This window comes from Procambarus clarkii, chromosome 52, assembly GCF_040958095.1.
Source record: "Procambarus clarkii isolate CNS0578487 chromosome 52, FALCON_Pclarkii_2.0, whole genome shotgun sequence".
In the NCBI taxonomy this organism is placed as follows: domain Eukaryota; kingdom Metazoa; phylum Arthropoda; class Malacostraca; order Decapoda; family Cambaridae; genus Procambarus; species Procambarus clarkii.
Genome location: NC_091201.1, coordinates 31903353 through 31930622, shown reverse-complemented (window position 1 = coordinate 31930622; position 27270 = coordinate 31903353). Strand labels below are relative to the sequence as shown.

The following is a 27270-nucleotide window of genomic DNA, read 5'->3' as shown; positions in this document are numbered from 1 at the left end:
TCCCAGGAGCAACGCAACTGGTATGTACAAGACGCCTTAATCCACTTGACCATCACGACCGGACATAATGAGGTGATAGCCGAGGCTATTTGAACCACCCCACCGCCGGCACTCGGATAGTAATCTTGGGCATAGCATTTTACCAAATCACCTCATTCTTTGGGGCACACGTGAGGAACACAAATGCGAACAAGCCTGAATGGTCCCCAGGACAATATGCAACTGAAAACTCACACCCCAGAAGTGACTCGAACCCATACTCCCAGGAGCAACGCAACTGGTATGTACAAGACGCCTTAATCCACTTGACCATCACGACCGGACATAATGAGGTGATAGCCGAGGCTATTTGAACCACCCCACCGCCGGCACTCGGATAGTAATCTTGGGCATAGCATTTTACCAAATCACCTCATTCTTTGGGGCACACGTGAGGAACACAAATGCGAACAAGCCTGAATGGTCCCCAGGACAATATGCAACTGAAAACTCACACTCCAGAAGTGACTCGAACCCATACTCCCAGGAGCAACGCAACTGGTATGTACAAGACGCCTTAATCCACTTGACCATCACGACCGGACATAATGAGGTGATAGCCGAGGCTATTTGAACCACCCCACCGCCGGCACTCGGATAGTAATCTTGGGCATAGCATTTTACCAAATCACCTCATTCTTTGGGGCACACGTGAGGAACACAAATGCGAACAAGCCTGAATGGTCCCCAGGACAATATGCAACTGAAAACTCACACCCCAGAAGTGACTCGAACCCATACTCCCAGGAGCAACGCAACTGGTATGTACAAGACGCCTTAATCCACTTGACCATCACGACCAGACATAATGAGAATGAGGTGATTTGGTAAAATGCTATGCCCAAGATTACTATCCGAGTGCCGGCGGTGGGGTGGTTCAAATAGCCTCGGCTATCACCTCATTATGTCCGGTCGTGATGGTCAAGTGGATTAAGGCGTCTTGTACATACCAGTTGTGTTGCTCCTGGGAGTATGGGTTCGAGTCACTTCTGGGGTGTGAGTTTTCAGTTGCATATTGTCCTGGGGACCATTCAGGCTTGTTCGCATTTGTGTTCCTCACGTGTGCCCCAAAGAATGAGGTGATTTGGTAAAATGCTATGCCCAAGATTACTATCCGAGTGCCGGCGGTGGGGTGGTTCAAATAGCCTCGGCTATCACCTCATTATGTCCGGTCGTGATGGTCAAGTGGATTAAGGCGTCTTGTACATACCAGTTGCGTAGCTCCTGGGAGTATGGGTTCGAGTCACTTCTGGGGTGTGAGTTTTCAGTTGCATATTGTCCTGGGGACCATTCAGGCTTGTTCGCATATATATATATGTATATGTATGTATATATATATATGTATATGTATCAGCTTACTATGCAGGGCCCGATTTGCCTAATAAGCCAAGTTTTCATGAATTAATTGTTTTTCGACTACCTAACCTACCTAACCTAACTTTTTCGGCCACCTAACCTATTAAGATAGGTTAGGTTAGGTTAGGTAGGGTTGGTTAGGTTTGGTCATGTATCTACGTTAATTTTAACTCCAATATTAATTTTAACTAATTTTAGAGTTAAAATTAACGTAGATATATGACCGAACCTAACCAACCCTACCTAACCTATCTTTATAGGTTAGGTTGGGTTAGGTAGCCGAAAAAGTTAGGTTAGGTTAGGTTAGGCAGGTTAGGTAGTTGAAAAACTATTAATTCATGAAAACTTGGCTTATTAGGCAAATCGGGCCTTGCATAGTAGGCTGAAAAGTGCGTTCTGGCTACTAGGTACGACATATATATATATATATATATATATATATATATATATATATATATATATATATATATATATATATATATATATATATATATATATATATTTCAAATAGCCTCGGCTATCACCTCATTTTGTCCGGTCGTGATGGTCAAGTGGATTAAGGCGTCTTGTACATACCAGTTGCGTGGCTCCTGGGAGTATGGGTTCGAGTCACTTCTGGGGTGTGAGTTTTCAGTTGCATATTGTCCTGGGGACCATTCAGGCTTGTTCGCATATATATATATATATATATATATATATATATATATATATATGTAACTGTTCTATTGTTACGTAAAGTATGGTGACAAATAAACACAGACACTAAGATACTATATATATATTTGGTCGAATATATAGAAGTACACAGGTGATACTTTGGTGTGAGTTGAGCGCACTGAGCGTCGGTACAGTATCTCGCAAGTGTCTGCTCTAGACTACACTTGAAAGTAGACTCTGGTTTAATGTTTGATTGATTGATTGATGAAGATTAAGCCACCCAAGAGGTGGCACGGGCATGAATAGCCCGTAAGTGGTGGCCCTTTCGAGCCATTACCAGTATCAAAAGATGATACTGGAGATCTGTGGAGGCGCAACTGCACCCTGCGTGACGGGAGATGTCTCCCGGACCAAGTGGTGACCAAATGGTGTTTAATGTTTGCTATTTTGCTGCTTATATGCTCGGGCAACTCCTCACCGTGTTGCCCGGGCAACGCCTCACCTCATTCATCTCCAAAGGTTGACAGGAATATTAACAATGCATTTGGAGCGAGTATATTATTAGGATAATCTACTCGCTACATATATATATATATATATATATATATATATATATATATATATATATATATATATATATATATATATATATATATATATATATATATATATATAACTGAAAACTCACACCCCAGAAGTGACTCGAACCCATACTCCCACAACTGGTATGTACAGGGACGCCTTAATCCGCTTGACCATCACGACCGGACATAAGGAAGTGATAGCCGAGGCTATTTGAACCACTTCCCCGCCGGCACTCGGATGGTAATCTTGGGCATAGCATTTTATCAAATCACCTCATTCTTTGGGGCACACGTGAGGAACACAAAGGTTTGTGTTCCTCACGTGTGCCCCAAAGAATGAGGTGATTTGATAAAATGCTATGCCCAAGATTACCATCCGAGTGCCGGCGGGGAAGTGGTTCAAATAGCCTCGGCTATCACTTCCTTATGTCCGGTCGTGATGGTCAAGCGGATTAAGGCGTCCCTGTACATACCAGTTGTGGGAGTATGGGTTCGAGTCACTTCTGGGGTGTGAGTTTTCAGTTGTATATAGTCCTGGGGACCATTCAGGCTTGTTTGCATATATATATATATATAATATATATATATATATATATATATATATATATATATATATATATATATATATATATATATATATATATATATTAGTATATTTTGGTAGCAGTCTTTCCTGTAGACATATATTATTAAATATGACCGAAAAAGTAAGATTAATAATTCTAACACGAATTTTCTCAATCTTTCGTACATTTCTTTTCACTGTTGGAGGTAATTCAAAAATCAATTCTCCAAAATTCATTTTTATTTCTAGTCTGACGCGACACGAGCGCGTTTCGTAAAACTTATTACATTTTCAAAGACTTTAGATTACAAATACACAACTGAATAGAACTTACACATCTCCGGTTTTGTTTATATCTACATTTGAGTGAGGTGGATGGGGTGAGGTGGCATTAATAGGGTATTAATTTCATCAACACAAGACAGAACAAGAGGTGGCATTAATAGGGTATTAATTTCATCAACACAAGACAGAACACGAAACAATGGGTATTGAAATGGAAGTGATTGTAGAAAGCCTATTGGTCCATATTTCTTGATGCTTCTATATTGGAGCGGAGTCTTGAGGTGGGTAGAATATAGTTGTGCATTAATTGGCTGTTGATTGCTGGTGTTGACTTCTTAATGTGTAGTGCCTCGCAAACGTCAAGCCGCCAGCTATCGCTGTATCTATCGATGATTTCTGTGTTGTTTACTAGGATTTCTCTGGCGATGGTTTGGTTGTGGGAAGAGATTATATGTTCCTTAATGGAGCCCTGTTGTTTATGCATCGTTAAACGCCTAGAAAGAGATGTTGTTGTCTTGCCTATATACTGGGTTTTTGGAGCTTACAGTCCCCAAGTGGGCATTTGAAGGCATAGACGACGTTGGTCTTTTTTAAAGCGTTCTGCTTTGTGTCTGGAGAGTTTCTCATGAGTAGGCTGGCCGTTTTTCTGGTTTTATAGTAAATCGTCAGTTGTACCCTCTGATTACCCTTCTTCTCTTCTTCTAAGAAGGTCACTACCAAAGATACCTTACAAGCAGAACTTATTGCAGAAGAAGGAAAGAATCGAGGCAATTACAGAAGCACCGTACTGTCCCCCGAGCTCAAAGCGGCAGCTAAAAGCCTTCGTGAGAACAAGGAGATAGTTGTCAGGAGAGGTGACAAGTCGCCAATATATGTCATTCTTAAAAAGGACGAATATCTGGCGAAAATGAACCTCATACTCTCTGACCAAACTAAGTTCCAAAGGGTAACGAAGGACACTACAGCCGAATTGAAAGCAAAGGTCAACAAATTGATCGAAACTGTGAACGCCAAGAAATCTGGACTCCACCTGCCAAAGATCATTGGGGAATATAAACCTGGATATGCATATGGAAATGTCAAGACACACAAGCCTGGAAACCCACTTCGGCCAATCATTAGCCAGATACCCACACCCACGTACAGACTGGCGAAGCGACTCAACGGCCTGCTGACTCCTTATGTTCCTTGCGCCTTCAGCCTGAAGTCTCTAAAGGAATTTGTTGACTTACTGCGGGGCACATGGGCCACAGGGATAAGAGCCTCGTTGGACGTAGAATCGCTGTTTACCAACGTACCTGTGGACGAGACAATCGGGATGATAGCCGACAGAGTGTATCGTGATCCAGCCTGTACTCCTCTTGACATACCAGAAAATATTCTAGGGAAACTACTCCAAGATTGTACTAAAGAGGCACCCTTCTTGAGCCCGGATGGGCACATGTATAAGCAAGTAGATGGGGTCGCCATGGGTTCTCCCCTAGGTGTCCTGTTTGCGAACTTCTACATGGGTACCATCGAACAAAAAGTCTTAGTCGACATGAACTTGAAACTGGCCATATACTGCAGGTATGTTGACGACATTTTTACACAGGTACCTGATGTCAGACATCTGCAGGAGCTGAAGGAGGCATTTGAGCAGAGTTCCGTGCTGCGTTTCACTTACGAGATGGAAAAGGATGGGAAGCTGCCCTTTCTAGATGTAACAGTCATGGAAAAGAGCGAAGGTTTCCACACTGCAGTCTACACTAAGGAAACGAACATAGGAATGTGCCTAAATGCCAACAGCGACTGCCCAGACAGGTACAAGAGGAGTGTTGTTAACGCATATGTCGACCGTGCTCTAAGCCACAGCTCAGAATGGAAGCAAGTCGACGAAGAACTCTGTAGGGTAAGGCAGGTCCTAGTCAACAACGGCTTCTCCAATGGTTTCGTCGAAGACATCATAAAAAGGAAAGTGAAACGCCATGCAACCTCTGAAGAGACAACTAACACAACACCTATACCCCCTATTAGACTATTTTACAGGAACTTCTTTTCCACAGCTCATAAAACAGAGGAAAGGGTCCTGAAAGATATTGTTAATAGAAACGTTATCCCTACAGACAAAAATCAGAGGGTACAACTGACGATTTACTATAAAACCAGAAAAACGGCCAGCCTACTCATGAGAAACTCTCCAGACACAAAGCAGAACGCTTTAAAAGAGACCAACGTCGTCTATGCCTTCAAATGCCCACTTGGGGACTGTAAGCTCCAAAAACCCAGTATATAGGCAAGACAACAACATCTCTTTCTAGGCGTTTAACGATGCATAAACAACAGGGCTCCATTAAGGAACATATAATCTCTTCCCACAACCAAACCATCGCCAGAGAAATCCTAGTAAACAACACAGAAATCATCGATAGATACAGCGATAGCAGGCGGCTTGACGTTTGCGAGGCACTACACATTAAGAAGTCAACACCAGCAATCAACAGCCAATTAATGCACAACTATATTCTACCCACCTCAAGACTCCGCTCCAATATAGAAGCATCAAGAAATATGGACCAATAGGCTTTCTACAATCACTTCCATTTCAATACCCATTGTTTCGTGTTCTGTCTTGTGTTGATGAAATTAATACCCTATTAATGCCACCTCTTGTTCTGTCTTGTGTTGATGAAATTAATACCCTATTAATGCCACCTCACCCCATCCACCTCACTCAAATGTAGATATAAACAAAACCGGAGATGTGTAAGTTCTATTCAGTTGTGTATTTGTAAACTAAAGTCTTTGAAAATGTAATACGTTTTACGAAACGCGCTCGTGTCGCATCAGACTAGAAATAAAAATGAATTTTGGAGAATTGATTTTTGAATTACCTCCAACAGTGAAAAGAAATGTACGAAAGATTGAGAAAATTCGTGTTAGAATTATTAATCTTACTTTTCGGTCATATTTAATAATATATATATATATATATATATATATATATATATATATATATATATATATATATATATATATATATATATATATATATATATATATATATGTATATATATATATATATATATATATATATATATATATATATATATATATATATATATATATATATATATATATATATATATATATATATATATATATATATATATATATATATATATATATTAGTATATTTTGGTAGCAGTCTTTCCTGTAGACATATATTATTAAATATGACCAAAAAAGTAAGATTAATAATTCTAACACGAATTTTCTCAATATTTCTTGTTTCTTTTCACTGTTGATGGTAATTGAAAAATCAGTTCTCCAAAATTCATTTTTATTTCTAGTCTGACGCGACACTTGAACGCGTTTCGTAATAACTTATTACATTTTCAAAGACTTTACACACACACAAAGTTTACACACACATAACTATAACCTGCAAACACTAAACAGAGTTCTTACTATGCTATGATTTAAACAGCTTTCATTTTATTTTATACCCGCATTTTGAGTGAGGTGATATGTTACAACAGTTTTGGATGAGGTGAACAAAACTTTCAACACAAGACAGAACACAAAACAATGGGTATTAATTGGGTAAATTAAAGGTAAGAATGGAAGTAACTCCAGAGGGCCTATTGGCCCATACTTCTTGATGCTTCTATATTGGTGCAGAGTCTTCAAGTGGGTAGAATATAGTTGTGCATTAATTGGCTGTTGATTGCTGGTGTTGACTTCTTGATGTGTAGTACCTCACAGATGTCAAGCCGCCTGCTATCGCTGTATCTATCGATGATTTCTGTGTTGTTTGCTAAGATTTCTCTGGTGATGGTCTGGTTGTGGGAAGAGATTATATGTTCCTTATTGGAGCCCTGTTGCTTATGCATCATTAATCGCCTGGAAAGAGATGTTGTCTTGCCTATATACTGAGTTCCCTGAGGCTTACAGTCCCCAAGTGGGCATTTGAAGGCATAGACGACATTGGTCTCTTTTAAAGCATTCTGTTTTGTGTCTGGAGAGTTCTCATGAGTAGATTGGCCGTTTTTTTGGTTTTATAGTAAATCGTCAATTGTATCTTCTGATTTTTGTCTGTAGGGATAACGTTCCTATTAACAATATCTTTTAGGACCCTGTCCTCCGTTTTATGAGCTGTGGAAAAGAAGTTCCTGTAAAATAGTCCTAATATCGAGTACAGGTGTTGTGTTAGTTGTCTCTTCATAGGTTGCATGTCGTTTCACCTTCCTTCTTATGATGTCTTCAACGAAACCATTGGAGAAGCCGTTGTTGACTAGGACCTGCCTTACCCTACAGAGTTCTTCATCGACTTGCTTCCATCCTGAGCTGTGGCTGAGAGCACGGTCGACATAAGCGTTAACAACACTCCTCTTGTACCTGTCTGGGCAGTCACTGTTGGCATTGAGGCACATTCCTATGTTTGTTTCCTTAGTGTAGACTGCAGTGTGGAAACCTCCGCTCCTTTCCATGACTGTTACATATAGAAAGAGCAGCTTCCCAACCTTCTCCATCTCGTAAGTGAAACGCAATACAGAATTCCGCTCAAATGCCTCCTTCAGCTCCTGCAGATGTCTAGCATCAGGTACCTGTGTAAAACGTCGTCAACATTCCTACAGCATATGGCCGGTTTCAAGTTCATGTCGACTAAGACCTATTGTTCGATGGTACCCATGTAGAAGTTCGCAAACAGGACACCTAGGGGAGAACCCATGGCAACCCCATCTACTTGCTTATACATGTGCCCATCCGGGCTCAAGAAGGGTGCCTCTTTAGTACAAGCTTGGAGTAGTTTCCTTAGAATGTTTTCTGGTATGTCAAGAGGAGTACAGGCTGGATCACGATACACTCTGTCCGCTATCATCCCGATTGTTTCATCCACAGGTACGTTGGTAAGCAGTGATTCTACGTCCAATGAGGCTCTTATTCCTGTGGCCCGTGTTCCCCGCAGTAAGTCAACAAATTCCTTTGGAGACTTCAGGCTGAAGGTGCAAGGGACATAAGGAGTCAGCAAGCTGTTGAGTCGCTTCGCCAGTCTGTACGTGGGTGTGGGTATCTGGCTAATGATTGGCCGAAGTGGGTTTCCAGGCTTATGTGTCTTCACATTTCCATATGTGTATCCAGGCTTATATTCCCCAATAATCTTTGGCAGGTGGAGTCCGGATTTCTTGGCGTTCACAGTTTCGATCAATTTGTTGACCTTTGTCTTCAATTCGGCTGTAGTGTCCTTCGTTACCCTTTGGAATTTAGTTTGGTCAGAGAGAATGAGGTTCATTTTCGCCAGATATTCGTCTTTTTTATGAATGACGTATATTGGCGACTTGTCACCTCTCCTGACGACTATCTCCTTGTTCTCATGAACTAAATTGAAGTAAAATCTGAATCGGGTTACGAACTTTGCCTCGGGAAACTAAGTTTGTTGATGGACATATGGCCGACCTAGCGCGTGGTGACACAGCGATCGCACCTCAGTTTACCAGTGCCTCCCGCCTAGTGACAATCACACCCGAATTCTTTGTAAAGAATTTCAGTGTTTTTCGGATTTTGGGGTATTTGAGCATAAGTTATTATAATATATCTTGCCGTGGGTCCCAAGAAAGCCAGTGGTAAGGTTGAAGCCAAGAAAACATGTGAGAATGACCATAAAGGAAAAAAGAGATCATTCGTAAACATGAAAATGGTACACGGGTTGTTGAATTGCTAGGCAGTACAACAAATCTGTGTCAACGATATGCACTGTAATTGCTAAAAAAAAAAAAGACATTGAGTGCTAAAGTGGCAAAAGGCATATCACAATCACGAAACAAAGAACACAAACACTTGAAGATGTTGAAAAGTTATTATTAATTCATCCAGAGCAAACTGTAGTAGGCCTTTATGTTAACCTTTTTAATGACAATGTGATGTCTCACTTCAGACAAGTGTTCAAGTGTTACAACGTAGGGAAAAAACAAGTGTCTCTAGACAGGTTTTTAGCGAGAAAAACAAGCAGTGAGCCACAAGCGGGTCCTAGTGGTATGTAGGGAAAACGTGACTGTGTGTACCCCAGAGAAGTCATGAAGAGTCAGCAATTAACGTAAGCAATAAATTGTATATATTCTAGTACTAAAGATTTGGGTGAATTAAGTATAAAATTTTCTTTGAAGTTAATTTTTGGGGAGTTGGAACAGATTAATTCAATTTATATTATTTCTTAGGGGAAAATTCGCTAAGTTTACGAATTTTTGGCTTACGAACTGTCTCTGGGAATGGATTAAATTCATAAGCTGAGGTACCACTGTATTATGAAGTAAGTAATTATCAGAAGAAGGCACCAAGCTGGAAAGACTATGTAGCACCGTGATATGTATTATGAAGTAAAAATTTTTTACTGCAGTTTCCTTAGGTGTATTACTTTGCGAATACCTGTATTTAATAAATTGTCTGTGGTATCTGTGCTCTGTTTTGGTGATGTCTGCTGTGCATCTCGGTAATTTATGGCAAACATTTTAATTCTAATTTATCACAAAAGATTAAATTATATTTTATTATAATCTGATGTATCTAACTTACTTTCATCTTTTTCATGACTCCGAATCCACACATCTGAAAATATTGTAAGTGACGACTTTTTGTTACTTCTTTTATTTTCAGAAGTGTAGATTGGGTGTCTGATTTTCAACCACATTATTGTGACTGGCTGTCTTTTTTTATGTTCATAGTTCTTAGCTCATAGCTCTACGTTCTTACAAATCTTGCTATCTTTTTTCACGTTCTTAGATTCTACTTGCTTGCTTGTGTGTGAATATAGTGATTGCCATTGCTTTCATCTTTGACTCTAGCTTTCCCTTTTTGGTAATTGTTGTTCTTTGTGGTGGTAGTTTCAGGTGTAATATTTTCTAGACATTTAAAATGCTTTCAAGTATTAAGACAATAAAATAAGCTTTCACACATTTGCAGAACTCAATATGCAGTATTTGTTAGATTACTTAAAAAGCACAGAAATATATTATGCATACAAATTCGGTAGTCTCAGGAAGCATATTCATGTGAGAATGTACAAGAAGATAATGATGGACAAGAAAGTACCAATTGGATAAATAATTTCAGGAATGAGATGTAATAAGTCACTAAATGATACTTCATTAATAATGAGTTTAGTCCCATAAGAACTGTTAGTGTGAACAATTATCACCATTTTCTTCACAGGGTAATATTAATAAATCAAATATTTTAAGATTTACATTCTATTTTGTCTGTTATGTCATACTATTGACATTCATATCAATATAGTATAATATATTCATATAAATATACTAGTACAGTGTTATTTGCAGGGTTTTGCATTCTTGTAACATAAGGATCACTATCATTGATCTTGTAAAAGTGTGTAACTAGTATAAACACTATGTAATGTATAAATTGGCATTTATCCAGTTAGTATCCAGTTGTTACTTGTCTCATTTATACTTTCAAAAACATTTTAGGTAATGAAAGATATTTGTTTTATTCCCTCAGATGGCTGTGTGACTCGTCTGGTTCATGGAATGGCATACAATCCCTTGGTAAACAAGTGGTCCTGGCTGTCTAATACATCAATCAATTATGCTGTTCATGCAGTTAAACAATGTGACGACAACTGGTGATGATAGGCTTCAAGATGACTGGAATTACGAAACATTACCGATTCCTTTCCCCTTAAAACTTAAACTTGTTCAGAATATTTAGGAAGAAATAAAGAATAAACATTTCTTAAAATCTGTAGATATGAATTTGAAATTCTGTACTGTATAGTACCTTTTTGACATATCGTCTTAAAACTAAAAGTTTGTGCTAATTTTCTTGTTTAAAAAGCAGTGTTTGTTTTATATTGTATATAGTCGTCCTGGAATGTATATTTTTCCTTGAATGCACATTATTTATTTGCCAGTAAAATGTTAAACATAAATATATACTGTAAAGACTTTTCTTACCATTTAATTTAACATTAGACGATGTGTTAAATATATGGGAATTAGCACATGATATGGACATGTTTTGGTGCATTGAAATAAGAATCTGTTGATTAAATAAAACACAAGTGTGCATTCTAAAAATATAATATAATTTAGGTCAGAAGACTGACAAATGCTTTTCAATATTGAAAAATGCAAGACCATGAATGTAGGACATAACAATGTACATCTCAACTATCATAGCACTACCTACCATGCAACAGATTGATGAAGAGAAAGTACCTAGGAGTTAGGATCCACCAGTCATTGAAAGTTGCACAACAAATGGGAGCATGTACAAAAAACTAACCAAACCTTAGAAATAGTCCAAACTCCAAAGACCCTTTGAATTCAAGGACAAAAAAAAAAAAATAGAAATTTAACTGTATAAGTCTCGGGTGTGTCCCCATCTGAACTAATGTATCCAAGCTTAGAGCTCTCTCCTTCGGAAGGACACGTCTGCTTCGGAGAATGTTCAACACAGTGACAAAATTATCCCAGAAATAAATTAACTCTTATACCAGGAACGGTGAAGGGTTACAGAATTAATAACGCAAATGAGACATGCCAGAGATGATCTCATCAGGACCTTTAAAATATTGAAGAATGTAGAGGATGTTAATCCAGACCACTTTTTTTAAAAAAAAAAAGGTCAAATGTATCTCATACAAGGAGCAACGGCTTCAAGCGCAAACCACTATGTAGAACAGAAAACAGGAGATGCTTTTTCACCCATAGGGTTATAAACCTCTATGATCTAAACCACAATAAGTGAAGAGGAAAAATATCTGATGGAACCTGGGAGTGAGAACAGTGCATAACAAGTGATGGTGAAGAACACTAATGGTGACACCCGGGAGTGAGAACAGTGCATAACAAGTAACGGTGAAGAACACTTGTGGTGGCTCCTGGAAGTGAGAACAGTGCATAACAAATGACAAGGAAGAACACCTGTGGTGGCACCTGCGAGTGGTTCTATGTAATGTAATGGTTCTATGTGCTGGTGGTTCTATGTGATGGTTCTATGTGATGGTGGTGGTTCTGTGTGATGGTGGTGGTTCTATGTGATGGTAGTGGTTCTCTGTGATGGTGGTGGTTCTCTGTGATGGTGGTGGTTCTATGTGCTATTGGTGGTTCTATGTGATGGTGGTGGTTCTATGTGATGGTGGTGGTTCTGTGTGATGGTGGTGGTTCTCTGTGATGGTGGTGGTTCTCTGTGATGGTGGTGGTTCTCTGTGATGGTGGTGGTTCTATGTGCTATTGGTGGTTCTATGTGATGGTGGTGGTTCTCTGTGATGGTGGTGGTTCTATGTGATGGTGGTGGTTCTGTGTGATGGTGTTCTGTGTGATGGTGGTGGTTCTAAGTGATGGTGGTGGTTTTATGTGATGGTGGTGGTTCTAAGTGATGGTGGTGGCTCTGTGTGATGGTGGTGGTTCTGTGTGGTGGTGATTGTTCTGTGTGATGGTGGTATTTATGGTAGAAGATCGAGTATTCACATGGAGAAAGCCTGTAACGGCATATGGTAAAGGACTATGAAACTTGCATGTTTATCAAACATATATTTAATCACATAATATCTTCGTGCACAAACCACAGGATCATTATTGATAGATTCCGTATGGAAAATAATTTGTAATTCCAATTAAAATTAGAGTGAAATTAACTACACAATAAATGTAGAGGATGGATAATTCAGAAAATAAACAATTATTTTAGTATTAGCTATTTTGTGAATTACCTAAATGAATAAGCACACTATTGTTAAATTCTGGAATTTTCAGTGCAGTGCAAATTTTAGGCAAGGATCTGCCTTTCACACACATTAACACAAATATATAATTAATTTTTAGAAAATTTAGATTTTTTTCAGCATTTTTAATAAAAATATGCATTGATTAAGTGGGATTTAATGCATTGCTAAACCGGAGGGTAATGTATGAGAGCCTCATTATAATGCTGATGAACCTACGTATGGAATAAGTAATTCCTAATCATCCCTCACACACAATTGAACACCAATACTAAAAAAAAAAGAGTTAAATAATACACTCTACTTTTTATTTTCTAAGGAATGTCTTCGTGGTAAGAGTTAACAGCTCAATTGACCTTCCATGTGTATGGTTAAGTCTGCCCTCCGCCTCGCCGTCGTCAGTTCTGCAAAGAAAATATAAATATATTATAGATGATAAAGTAAGTAATTATCAAAGAAGGCACCAAACCGGAAGGCTATGTAGCACCATCAAATACGCAAAATAATCAGAGGGCGCTAAATATCACCAAGGATGCCAATACGAGAACAAAAACGCATAAGGCGAACGATATCAAAAGTATCCGAGTCACCAAGAATTCTATCGAGGGACAGGTGACCGCGAGGGGCGGTCGGAAAGCAAGACACACGCTCGTCCTGGAAGTCAGGACATTCAAGAAGGACATGCACGACCGTAAGAGGGACAATGCAACTAGGACAATAAGGAGCAGGGCGGCGCTCCATCAAGTGACCATGGGTTAAGCGAGTATGGCCAATACGCAACCTCGCTAGAGGCTGTTTTCCCACCGCCGGTTACGGTGGAAGGAGGACGGCCACGAGGAAACACAACATTAAGAGTACGTAGCTTGTTACCAGTAACAGACAACCAAGAAGCCTGCCAACGGGTAAGGACTAAGGAATGGATAACCGGTAAAAAGTCGGATACGGAATGCCTTTACGAGAGATGGACAAGAGCGGGACAGCTTCCTTAGCGGCAGCATCCGCACGCTCATTTAAAGACACGCCAATATGGCTGGGAACCCAACAAAACTCAACCGACTTAAATTTACTGTGAACGAGAAACAGCCAATGCTGGATCTCGACAACTACCGGATGAACTGGATTAAAGCACCCGAGAGCCATGAGGGCACTACGAGAGTCAACAACAACCACAAAGGAAGACTGACAACGAGAAAGCAGGAGACGAAGAGCATAGAGAATAGCATAAAGTTCCGCTGTAAAGATGCTAGGTCTCCGGAGGCAAGCGACACATATAAGTGCGATCAGGAAAAAACAACAGAGTAGCCAACACCGTCCGCTGACTTAGACCCATCGGTGAAGACAGAAACGGAGCGGGATGTGAGAAGAAAAGTGCTCGAGGAAAAGGCGTTTTAGAACTGTAGGAGGGGTAAAAGCTTTAGTGATACGAGTCAAGGATGTACAAACCGCGGAAGAGGGGACCCTCCACGGGGGCAAAGAAGGAACAACACGAGGAGAAACATCAGAAATACGAACGAGAAAGAGAATCCTGCAGGCGAGATAACCGGACAGAAAGAGGGAGGTGGTGAAGAGGAACAGGAACCGCAGGAGGGGGTAAAAGTTAAAGCACGACAGAGACGAGAGGAAGGATGTTGCAAGGACCGCGCAAGATAGCGAAGACAGTAGCGATCACGGCGGTCCTGGAGAGACAGGAAGCCAGTGTCAACATACAAGCTAAGGACGGGAGTCGAACGAAAGGCACCAGAACTGAGGCGCAACCAGTATGGTGCAAAGCATCAAGACGGCGAAGAGTAGAAGGAGAAGCAGACGAGTAAGCAGGGCAACCATAATCGAGCTTAGACAGGACGAGAGAGGAATGTAAAGCAAGGAGTGCGCGCCTATCTGCCCCCCAAGAAGTATGGGACAAGACCCGAAGGAGGGCAAGGGACTTAGAGCACTCAACACGGAGGTAAGAGATATGGGGAGACCAAGACAAACGAGTGTCAAGGAATAACCCCAAAAGCTTCGCGGAATCTTTGTATTCAAGGGGATGACCATAAAGTGACAAAGAGGGACGAAGAACAACCCGTTTCCGCGTAAAAGTCATGGCACAAGTCTTAGAAGTAGAGAACTTGAAGCCATGACCTGTGGCCCAAGACGACACGGCATCAATCGCAAGTTGAAGCCGGCGTTGAAGGAGAGGCGAATCATCACCCTGACAACAAAGGGTAAGATTCATCGACATAGAGAGCGGAGAAGACACCAGAAGGAAGAGAGGAAAGAAGACCATTGAGGGCAACCAGAAAAAGAGTAGTGCTCAGAACACTACCCTGGGGCACACCTTCGTATTGCTGAAAAGAGGGAGAGAGAGCGGTAACCAAGGCGCACCCGAAAGGAACGACGAGAGAGGAAGCTGCGGAGAAAGAGAGGGAGATGACCACGAAGGCCAAAAGAATGAAGTTGAGATAGGATATGATAACGCCAAGTGGTGTCGTAAGCCTTTCTAGGTCAAAAGGACGGCAACAACGGAGGTCTTCGCAGCAAAAGCAGTACGTACATAGACCTCCAAGTTCACCAGGACATCTTCGTGCTGCGCACTTGCGGAAACCAAATTGAGAAGGGGAGAGGAGGTGATGGTGTTCCAGGAACCACATCAGACGAACGTTAACCATACGTTCAAAGAGTTTGCAGACACAACTTGTGAGAGCAATAGGGCGAAAGTCCTTAGGGGAAGTACCCAGAGACCCCGGTTTGCGAACAGGGAGGACAACGGTATCGAGCCAGTCCTCAGGGACTGACGACGACTCCCAGATCCGATTATACAGACTCAGTAAATACTGAGACGTGCTCGGAGGGAGATGGCGAAGCATCTCATAATGAATACCATCGGAGCCCGCCGCCGTAGAACCGCAGAGGGCCAAGGCAGAACGAAGTTCAGAGAGAGAGAAGGGATCATTATAGGGAAGCTGAAGATGAGTGCAGAAATCTAAAGGACGAGACTCAAGGACAGGTTTACGAAGAAGGAAAGATTGGGGAAGATGAAGACCAGAGCTAACAGAAGAAAAGTGGGAACCCAGTTCGGAAGCGACCTGCAACGGGTCCGCCACAAGAGTATCATGGAGGTGAAGGACCGGTGAAACATCGGGAACGAACTTACCCGCTATCTTGCGGATACGCTTCAGATCTGGGCCAGAGGGGTTTCGGACGTAATTGATCGAGACATAAGATGCCCAACATTCACGTTTAGCCGTACGGATGGCCCTACGGGCCACCGCACTCGCTTTCCGAAAGAAAAGAAAAGAATCGGTCGTCTGCTACGGCGGTGCTTCTTCCAGGCTGCACGCTTACAGCGGACAGCCCGAGCACAGTCCGCATTCCACCAGGGAACGCACTTCCGTGGACCCGAGAGGAAGAGCGAGGAATAGAGCGGAGGGCAGCGTCGAAGACAGTGTCATGAAAAAGGAGGAGAGCGCGAGAGAGGGGCAGAAGGGAGAGGTCAGAGAGAGTAGCACTGAGGGAAAATAGGGTCCAGTCCGCCTTAGCAAACTGCCACCTAGGGAAAGAGAGGGAGGGGCGAAAAGAGAAAAGGAAACAAGGATGGGGGAAATGATCACTTCCATGGAGGTCATCAAGAACCTGCATGTGAAATCTAAGTAAAGAGAAGAAGAGCAGAGAGAAAGATCAAGACAAGAAAGGGTGCGAGTTCGAGAGTCCAAATGAGTGGGCTCACCAGAATTCAGAAGAGACAGGGAAGAAGAGAGGAGAAACGGCTCAAGGAGGCGACCCGGGTATTCGTCAGAACGTCACCCCAAAGAGAATGACGACAATTGAAGTCACCCAGCAGGAGCACAGGCTCCGGCAAGGAGTCTAGGAGGTGTTTCAAATTAGGAAGAGAGAGCGGGACACTCGGGGGGAGATAAATGGAACAAACTGTGTACCATTTCCCCACAAAGATACGAGCAGCAGAACAATGGAGAGGCGAAGGAAAAAGTAAGGAACAAAGGGAACATCAGCCCGAATCAAGAGAGCAGAAGAATTAGAAGCCCCAGCAATGGCTGGGGGGGGGGAGAGAAAGGAATAGCCACGAAAACGACCAGGACGAGCACCAAGCATCGGCTCCTGGAGACAGACACAAAGGGCGAAAACCGCGAAACCAGAAGTTGGAGTTCGAGGAAATTGGCGTAATAACCTCGAACGTTCCATTGAAGAATGGACAACGACGAGAAGAGAAAGGACAAAAACAGAGAACAAGGAAGAAACAAAGGCGAAAGACCAACAGAGCACGTTAAAGAATATCAGGGTCGGGATCAGGGTCAGCAAAGTCAGGGTTAGGGGGCATGGGTAAACTGAGCAAAGACGGAGGGAAGGAAACGGGAGAACAGATCAGAGGTGGGCGGCAGGGTCCGGAGGAGGAGGAGGAGGAGGAGGAGGAGGAGGAGGAGGAGGAGGAGGAGGAGGAGGAGACAACGGAGAGGAGCAGTCAAGGACAGCAGCAGGAAGAGGGGGAGTAGAAAGAGAGGAGCGCACCCCAGCAAGAGCAGCAACCGAAAGGGAAGCAGGGGCCAAAGAAACCTCCATAGCAGGAACAGGGGGCGCAAGCACTGAAACGGGAGGGGAAGGAGCAACAGAGCCAGAAGGAGGAGCTGAGGAAGAAAGCGAAGCCTTCTTACCCGCCGGGGAAGAGGAAGGAGAGGAGCCAGGCTTACGCTTCTGACTTAAAGAGACCGGTGTCCCAGCAACTACGTACCGGGCAACGGATTCCAGTGTCTCAACAGGAGAAGCCGAACGAGAGCACACACGACGGCCGTTAGGAGAGCGATGGACATCAGCCCGCACCGACAGGCGGCGGGGAGATCCGATAGATGGAGGAAGAGGACGGGAAGGAGGATCGGAGGGGGACGAGGAAGGAGACACAGAAGACACGACAGACCGGGTAGAAGGAAGGGGAACCCCAGACAGAGGACCAGGAGGAGGATCCTTCGGGAGAGAACCCAAAGGGACAGAGGAGGGGGCAGTGGGCGCATCAGGGTCCAAGGCCTGGAAACGGTTGTGAGTCTGAGGAAGGCGGGAAGGACGAGGAGAGGAAGAGCGCAACACGCGAGCATAAGAGATATTAGCATAAGGCGGGAGCCGGCGAACCTGGCGCCTCGCCTCAGGAAAAGATAAACGCACCCGGTGCTTCAAGTTGAGGACGGCTGCCTCAAGCTTGTAATGGACACACGCACGGGAGAAGGTAGGATGGGCCTCACCGCAGTTGAGGCAACGAGCCTGGGGAGAAGCGCACTCCGACTTAGAGTGACCTTCGCCACCACACAAAGGACAGAGAGAGACAGTCCCGGAGCAGCGGAGGGCACCATGCCCAAACCTCCAGCACTTGTTGCAGAGCCGAGGAGAAGGAATGTACTCCTGGACAGAGCACCTGGCACCAGCAAGAATGACAGAGGGTGGAAGGGTCCTACCATCAAAGGTAATCTTCACAACCCGGAGGGGTTGACGGCGACTACCACGAGGGGGACGAGTAAACGTGTCCACCTGGAGAATAGAATGGCCCTGGGCAGCGAGGATATGTCGAATATCGTCGTGGCAGTCGCGTAGGTCCCGAACACCGGTCGCAACATGGGGCGGGAGCAAAATAGTGCCAACACTGGCATTCAACTGAACGTTCTTCGAGACCCGAACGGGGGTCTCGCCAAGGCAGGATAAGGCAGCCAAGCGGGAAGCAGCATCCTGAGAAGGAGCAGCAACGACACGTGTACCGAGACGAGTGGGGTTGAAAGTAATGGAGGCATCCACGGAATCAATGAGATGTCGATGGAGGGAGAAATCGTCAGGAGGCGCAGAATCAAGAGGGAGGAGATCAAAATATTTGGCCCACGAAGCGGGACCAAACAAGGCTTGATAGGTAGCAGAACTGGAAGGAATCGAGCGAGGGCGGCCGTGACGAAGACGGCGGTGAGAACCCCCAGAGAGAGAGGGGTTAAAAGGCGCAGTAGTTACAACTAGAGAAGGAGCCACGCCAGGGGACGAGGTAGTCACCACTGGGGGCTTGGGGCTCGACCCAACCACAGAGGAGGGAGGGGAGCCAGAGGAAGGAGTCAGAGAGGCCAAAGGAGGAGCAAGGTCGGGGCCCAATGCAGCGGAGGCTACAGAGCCCGGTCTTCCAATACGGACCGACTCGGGGGCTTGGTCGCCCACCCCACGAGCCTGAGAAGGTAAACCAGAAGAAACCGAAGCAGGGGTAATCATCTTGACGAAAGAAAGAATTCACTCACGAATGTGCCCCCACACCCACCATGGAGCCACAATTAGAGGCAGGACACCCAACAAGAAGCTATCGCGAGTATACGCCCCACAAACGCCACCTTAAGAAACCGACAGTCCGTCGAGATCGGGTTCAGTGACGAAGTGGGGATTGACAATAAAAGGTTCCCCTCGCTCTCGACGTCGGGTACTGCAGTTCTACGGGTGCATGAGTATGCCTCCTCAAGCACCCGGGCGTCAAAATAGAAGAAGTCCAAGGGAAGAACCAGAACGAGCAAAAGGTCGGTAGGAAACGGCAAGCAGATAGGAGAAGAGGGGGGAGAAAAACGAAACAGAAGGAAAAGGAAAAGATGCCCAGCAGAATTGGAGAGGACGGCAGCAGGAGCACAAGGCTAGAAAAGGACAGAGGACCGTCCCAAGGAGCATCACACTCCGGCAGCCGCCCACTAAGCCCCCACACGGCGACAACGAGCTGAGCGGGGAGGGGGTATAGATGATAAAGATTAGGCCACCCAAAAGGTGGCACGGGCATGAATAGCCCGTAATCATAAAATAGAAGTTGTTGTTTAAGATTCAGCTACTCAAAACAAAAAATTCCAAGTAGCACGGGCTATGGTGAGCCCGTAAGTGGAGGCTCTTTGGAGCCATTATCTATATCAATAGCAGATACGAGATACTAGAGATCTGGGGACGGATGGGGGTTTTCATGGTGGTTTTCAGCCCTGGTGGACTGGCTGTACCAGTTCTGGAGCTGGTGGGGTTAGTGTAGATCTCTAGGTCTTCCGTTTTTTCTTTGCCTGAAACTTTTAATATAGAGATCAGAAGCCATTATGTACTCAGTATAGACCGAGAAGCATTTCACCGCACTGCTTCCGTGTAATATTCAGCTGAAAAATATCCTCAGGAAGGGTGAGGGGGACTTTTGACAAACTGCTGTCTTCCTGTCCTTATCCGAGGCCTTCAGCGATGGTGGCCTTCAGGTGAATTCAAGTAAATACAATGAGAGTTTAGCCGTGGACTAAATTCAGGACTAAAGTATATTTGTTGATTGATCAGTAAACTGTTATATGGTTGTCTTAATACACACTAAACAAATGTGAAGTTTTATTTTTTTCAAACGGGCTAGTTATGAATTTAAAGTTGTCTTGCTTTAACACTATTTTAATGAGGAAAATGTCAATTTAAGTGTTTAATTATATATTTGTTCCTATTATTGGGAACAGGAAGGTAAAGTCATTTTGAGGAGTAAGAGTCTGACTAAAGCACTTGGATGGGATAGGAGGACAGAGTCGGGATAGGATGGAGGGAACGGTGCCCAACCACTTAGGCCGTCGGGGATCGAACGCCGACCTGCAAAAAGTGCGAGACCTCCGCAAGACCGAGGAGTCAAAGTGTTGGACACAGGAAGCATGTTTTGTTTATCATGTTATCAAGATCCTCTTTGCTTGCCTGTTGACCTTGCCACGGATGCAACCCACACCAGTGTAGGACTCATGTGAATAACAGCAGACTCGGTACTCACCTTAATAACAGCAGGCACAACCGGTCCCTTTGCAAAAAGTAGGGTTCCTATTAGCCTTGGCGCAAGGATCGGCAGTCTTCACGCAAGAACCTCCAAGTTTATAACACTTAGGCTTCGCAATGCACTTGGTTACATCTGCAATTATTAATATTTACATTAAACCATTTGCATTAGTTTATTCATTGTTTTTTAAGTGTTTCAATATATTAATCCCACTTGTAAATGACTTTCTTCCTCTTGTAAACTGTGATATTATGTCTCTCCTTGTCGTCCACAGTGTTGACAGAAAATGTAACTGAGATTCTCCTTGTCTGTCTTCGTAACAAAGATCCCTAGTACAGTACTCGGGATTGGCAAGATTAACTATGTCATTCTACGTTGAATGACATCATTAATTCTTAATTCTACGTAATTTTTTTTCGAGAGAATTTATGTTCATTCTGTAATATGAATTATTACTTACTAGTAATTGTCTTATATTAGTGCAAGGCATTTTGGTAATTTTATTGCTAACACTTCTGTATAAAAAACACATATTCCATTTGCCTTATTTCGTTCATTAACTCATTGTTGCCTTATTTCGTTCATTAATTCATTGTTGGCTCAATTACTTTACTAACCATTACCACTAATTCTCTTTTACAATTAAATTTACCAATATCTATATATGTACAATGGAAGTAAGTAAGTAATTATCAAAAGAAGGCACCAAACCGGGAAGGCTATGTAGCACCATCAAATGTGCGGAATAATCAGAGGGCGCTAAATATCACCAAGGATGCCAATACGAAAACAAAAACACATAATGTACAATGGAAGACCTACAGTTTTGGGGCCCCTGATGCATGAAATGCTGTTGGGGCCCCTGATGCATGAACTGCTGTGGGAACCCCTTTGCAACTAGCAACGAGGTCTGAGTAACCACCATTATTATCTTCAGTGGGGTTTTCCCACGACAGCTCACCATAAATAAAAAAAAATCTAATACAAAATTTAATTTCAATGCTTTGAAAAGGATAAAAGGTAAGCCTAACCTTTCTCCCGTTGAGGACAGGAAGCCTGAAACAGGCTTCCTGTCCCCGACAATGGGAAAGTAATAAAGGTATGTTAATGTGATAGGTTAAGAGTTCTGACCTGGGACACAGCAGGCACAGCTGCGTCCGGCACAGCCAGCGTTATATATGTTGCCTGTTGGACACGCCGCAGCCACGTTGGCCTTCAAGAAGCAGAAACCGTTGTACACGAATGCGCAATAGCCATTGTCTCTGCATACTGAAAATGTTAACATCGTCTAATTAACATTGATTACAAAATCAACACAAATTATGGTAAAGTTTATGTACTACATAGTGTTAATTTAGACAATCACTTGCAAACAATAACGCTCTGTTTAGCACTCACTAGATATAAGGCATCTCATGATGATAATGCTAATTACTGTTTATATTCTTAGTTCTTTATCCAGTTCAAAAAGATCAAATAATTAATTTCCAATTTTTATTTATTTATTTATAAAAGAAACCCACAGTACAAACAGAAAACCATACACAAAAAACATGAGTACATACAAAATACACAGAATACAGTAATACATCAAAGAACCCAAAGACACGAATAATCAAAAGGGAAATACACGAATAAGCAATAGAGAAATACACATGATACAAACAAATAACAAACTCCAACACGGGTACATAAAACAAACTAAATGCAGTACAGGACACAAGGCATTAATAACAGCAAACAGAACCACACAGGGAACCGTAAGTACAAAAACAAACAAAAGCACTTTTTTTTCTTTTCTTTTATATAAAAAAGGCAGAATACAAAGCACAAAAAGGATAGAACGGAAAAATAATACATAAGCAGCACAAGTCAAAAACACATGGCACATGAAAGAGACAAATAACAGCAATTAACGGCAAAAAGAACATCCATAAAACAGGAACATGAATACAAATACCCCGACAAGTGAAAGGGGCGGATAACAGGGTATAAACTCGGGCACTTCAAACCTCACACAGAGAAGCACAAAATACACGAAGACATGCTCCAGAGACATAGGAGTTTAAAAGCACACATACCAGAAATAACATATAAAGGCATAACGAATACAACTCTTACAGGGCAAACAAAAAAGCCCACGCAGGAGCAAGGAAAAAACACACCCACCCACAAACGCACCAAACCAAACATACAAGCACAGAAGCAGCCGCAACAGAAACAAACCATCCATACATGTGATGCACGCAGGCACCGGGAAAACAACACGCACAACACAGACAGCAAACCGCACCGCACCCGCCTCCACTCAACATCAGGCAACAACTGGCAGGTCAGGCGAGCACATCTTGACCCCCTGGCGGCCAGCGAGGCAATCATTTCCAAAATTAGAACCTATAGTGTTTGATATTACCTGGCATTTGTTAGACGTAAACTTGTCTACAGCGCTGTACACACTGTCTGCAGCTTTCCTTAGCTTGCACTCATGCATCAAGCACACACACACACACAGTGTCCACACACACACACACACACACAGTGTCCACAAATATACACAAGCACGCTACCTGCGGAATATACCTCGTTGACACCAAACACTGATGACAATTTATCAACTGCGAGAGGGTAATTAAGGACATTACACAATAATTTATTAGTCAACCAGCAAATACTTTGTCCTAAACAATGCCCAGAACTAAATTCTCAATAAATATTCACGGTGGAACGGGCTGCACCTCTCAGTGTATATACACCGAGAAGAAAAGTAGGATACACCCCTCAGTGTATTTACACCAAGAAGAGAAGCAGGGTACACCTCTCAATGTATATACATGGAGAAGAGAAGTTGGATACACCTTTCGGTGTAGAAGAAGGAAACACCTCTCAGTATATATACACAGAAGAGAAGCAGGCTACACCTTTCAGTCTCTTTACCTGAATTTACCCAAGGGCCACTAAGTCTCTAGTGAATTCGACAAGGACAGGAAGCCGACGGCTTGTCAAAGGTCTTCCATTTGTCCTAATGAAGTTATTCAACGGCATCTTGTATTGCTGCAATGTTTTTGCATTAATGGCTTCGGCGGGTATGTGGTTCCACGGGTTTATAACCCTGTGGGTGAAAAATGCATATCCTGTTTTCCTTTCAATATTGTGACTTGTTGAGGTTGAGGCCGTTGCTCCTTGTTTGTGTTACATGTGACTTCTTGAAGAAGTGGTCTGGATCAATATCCTCCAAGTCGTTCGATATTTTAAAAGTTTAGATGAGATCAGCCCTGTCATGTCTGGTTTGCAGTGTTGTTAGCCCTGTGGCCCTCAACCGTTGCCTGTATGGGAGTCGACTTAGTTCTGAAATGACTTTTCTTACCCTGAGGGGGGGGGGGGGGGTGGGCCTTACAGCTGAGTGGACAGCGCTCGGGATTTATAGTCCTAGGGTTCCGGGTTCGATCCCCGGTGGAGGCGGAAACAAATGGGCAGAGTTTCTTTCACACTGATGCCCCTATTCACTTAGCAGTAAATAGGTACCTTGGAGTTAGACAGCTGCTACGGGCTGCTTCCTGGGGATGTGTAACTAAAAGGAGGCCTTTTCGAGGACCGGGCCGAGGGAACGCTAAGCCCCGAAATCATCTCAAGATAACCCTTATTTTGAGGTATCTTCAACACCCTGTGTTGAACTTTCTCCAAGTAGATATGTCCTTCTGAAGTTGAGGTCTCCATGCTTGGATACAATAATCCAAGTGAGCGTAATTACCTAATTACCCAAGTGTGGGTAATTACCTAATTACCCAAGTGTGGGTAATTACCCAAGTGAGCGTAATTACCTAATTACCCAAGTGACGGTAATCCAAGATATTTATGCAGTTGAATAATTATCTTCTTTTACTTGAAGTCAAACGTTCTTTTGACTATTCTTAGTCAAAAAGAACTAATTTGACTATTGTTAGACAAATTTTTTTTTTTTTTTTTTTGAGATATATACAAGAGTTGTTACATACTTGTACAGCCACTAGTACGCGTAGCGTTTCGGGCAAGTCCTTAATCCTATGGTCCCTGGAATACGATCCCCTGCCGCGAAGAATCGTTTTTTCATCCAAGTACACATTTTACTGTTGCGTTAAACAGAGGCTACAGTTAAGGAATTGCGCCCAGTAAATCTTCCCCGGCCAGGATACGAACCCATGACATAGCGCTCGCGGAACGCCAGGCGAGTGTCTTACCACTACACCACGGAGACTGTGGGTGTAGGTTGGTTGGCTTTTCTCCCTGCAGCTTCCTCTTGTTGTGCAACGTTCAGAGATTGGAGGATTCTGACTCCGAATTATGATGAGCATTGTTATGCCCGGATGCAAAGTCTTGCATTTATTCATATTAAAAAGCATTTTCCAGTCTTCCGTTCACTTGTAAGAGTTCGTGCAGATCCCTTTGTAAGACCTCAATATCACTTTCATTTCCTATTTTATCATAAATCTTAGTGTCATCTGCAGCTCTGAGATGACGTGGTTTGTAATGTTCTTGTCTATGTCATTGATGTAAATGATAAAAAAGGGTTGGCCCCAAAATGGACCCCTTGTGGTAGGCAGATTGGTCCATGGGTGGCATCCCCCAACCAACCACAAACATTCATAATCTGGTCAACCCTCGGAACAATCCAGTGACCTCACGTCTGTACTGTAAATCAAGCAACCTTATTTTCCAAACCACTGAGTCCCCAGTTCTGTTCTTCGTCTAAAGTCATCGACTTTGTTCCCGATGTTTTCATGGTTTAGTGTTGGTATAATTTGTACCTTATTAATGTTTCTCTGTATACTTTTCATTCATTAGTGGGTTTCATGTATGTCCCTCCTAACTTCTCGCCTTTCTAAAGGATATCAATCATGGTTTATTAATATTTCTTCACAAGAGAGGATCTTAAAGCCTGGGATTAACTCTCACTCTTCTTTGTTCACTGTTGTTGCTTAAGTTTCAGCTACTGGAAACAAAAAGTTCCTAGTAGCGTGGGCTATGGTGTCCCCGTAGAGGACTTACCTGGCACAGGAGCGAGGCTGTAACTGTGTGTCTGTTCACTTTCAGCACCTACTCCATCCAGTTCGTCACCTTCACCAGTACCTCACCTGCTCCAGTACCTCACCTGCTCCAGTACCTCACCTTCAGGCACCTTTACCTGACTACAGAATTTGCTCGAAGATTCTTACTCTGAAAGAGATGTAAAATTGTAAATTATCATTCAACAATTCAAAACTGTTACCATATCTCATTTAGTTTTCAGTATTACCCCATTGTACATGTTCATTTTCTCCAAATTGTTTTTACGCTACGCCAGAAACACTCTGCGCATTGGTGGGTTTATGTAGAGTGCGTCTCCAACTCTCCCCTTCTCTACAATTCCTATGTATGTACTCTTACATAAATATCAATTATTATTATTTATTGTCAGGAAAACCATGCAACAGCAGTTATTCTTTAGTTTTTTGAGACAAATTAAATGTGAGTGAAGCAGCCACTCGCGATCTTCAAGGGAAGCTTAACTTATCTAAGAAAACAGTTTCAGGAGAGTGTACAAACTCTTCAGTCACAACAACACCATTGAACTGATTGCAGGAGAATTCAATATAATTATATATATAGATTTATATATATTGCATTGTATAACTCCTCATTTCTCACCTTAACCTTATTTATTTATTTATTATTTTGTATTTATTTATTTATGTGCAAGAAGATGCAAGAATACAAGATTTATATACAAGAATTTATATGGTTATACGGTGTTGATATCAGTGAAAAAGATAAGGAGTGTAAATCATGTAGTATGCGGCACGCCCACACCTTAGAACATTATATATTAGAGTGTCAACTTATTGATAACTATAGAAATAAGGAAATAAGTAGTGTACCACATCAAATTGTTTGGATGCGTGATAATGGTATGATAGACAGTATACTTAGGAGCTACAAGAATTTTGCCCCAAAAGTGTAACAATTATATGCTGTGCTTACTATATTAACCTGCAATGTTAAATAGGATTCTTGTAATGTTTTTTGTCTATTTGTACTCACTGAATTTGTGCGCCCCTTAAGGGACTTGAAGTACAGGGGGGTAGAAATAGCCTAAGCTACTCTATCTCTTTGAGATGTATTTCTTTCTTATCTCAATAAACATACTTGAACTTAAAGGCGCTCGCGAAGCGCCAGGGGAGTGTTTTACCACTTCGCCACGGGGACTTATTAAGGCAACAACAGCTTATTGACCAACCATCAATAATACTTTTGTATTATGTATTTTATAATTTACTTATGGACT

At 42.5% G+C, this 27270-nt stretch overlaps 1 long non-coding RNA gene across 1 annotated transcript; it reads right to left on the bottom strand.

Annotated features, from left to right (window-relative positions):
- Window positions 1–13282: 13282 nt before the first annotated feature.
- Window positions 13283–23516, bottom strand: LOC138352034 (uncharacterized). Its single transcript, XR_011222694.1, has 4 exons — window positions 23386–23516; window positions 22104–22241; window positions 20970–21104; window positions 13283–13614 (listed from the first exon to the last, which is right to left on the bottom strand). It is a non-coding gene; the product is annotated as an uncharacterized lncRNA (long non-coding RNA).
- Between the last annotated feature and the right edge of the window lie 3754 nt (window positions 23517–27270).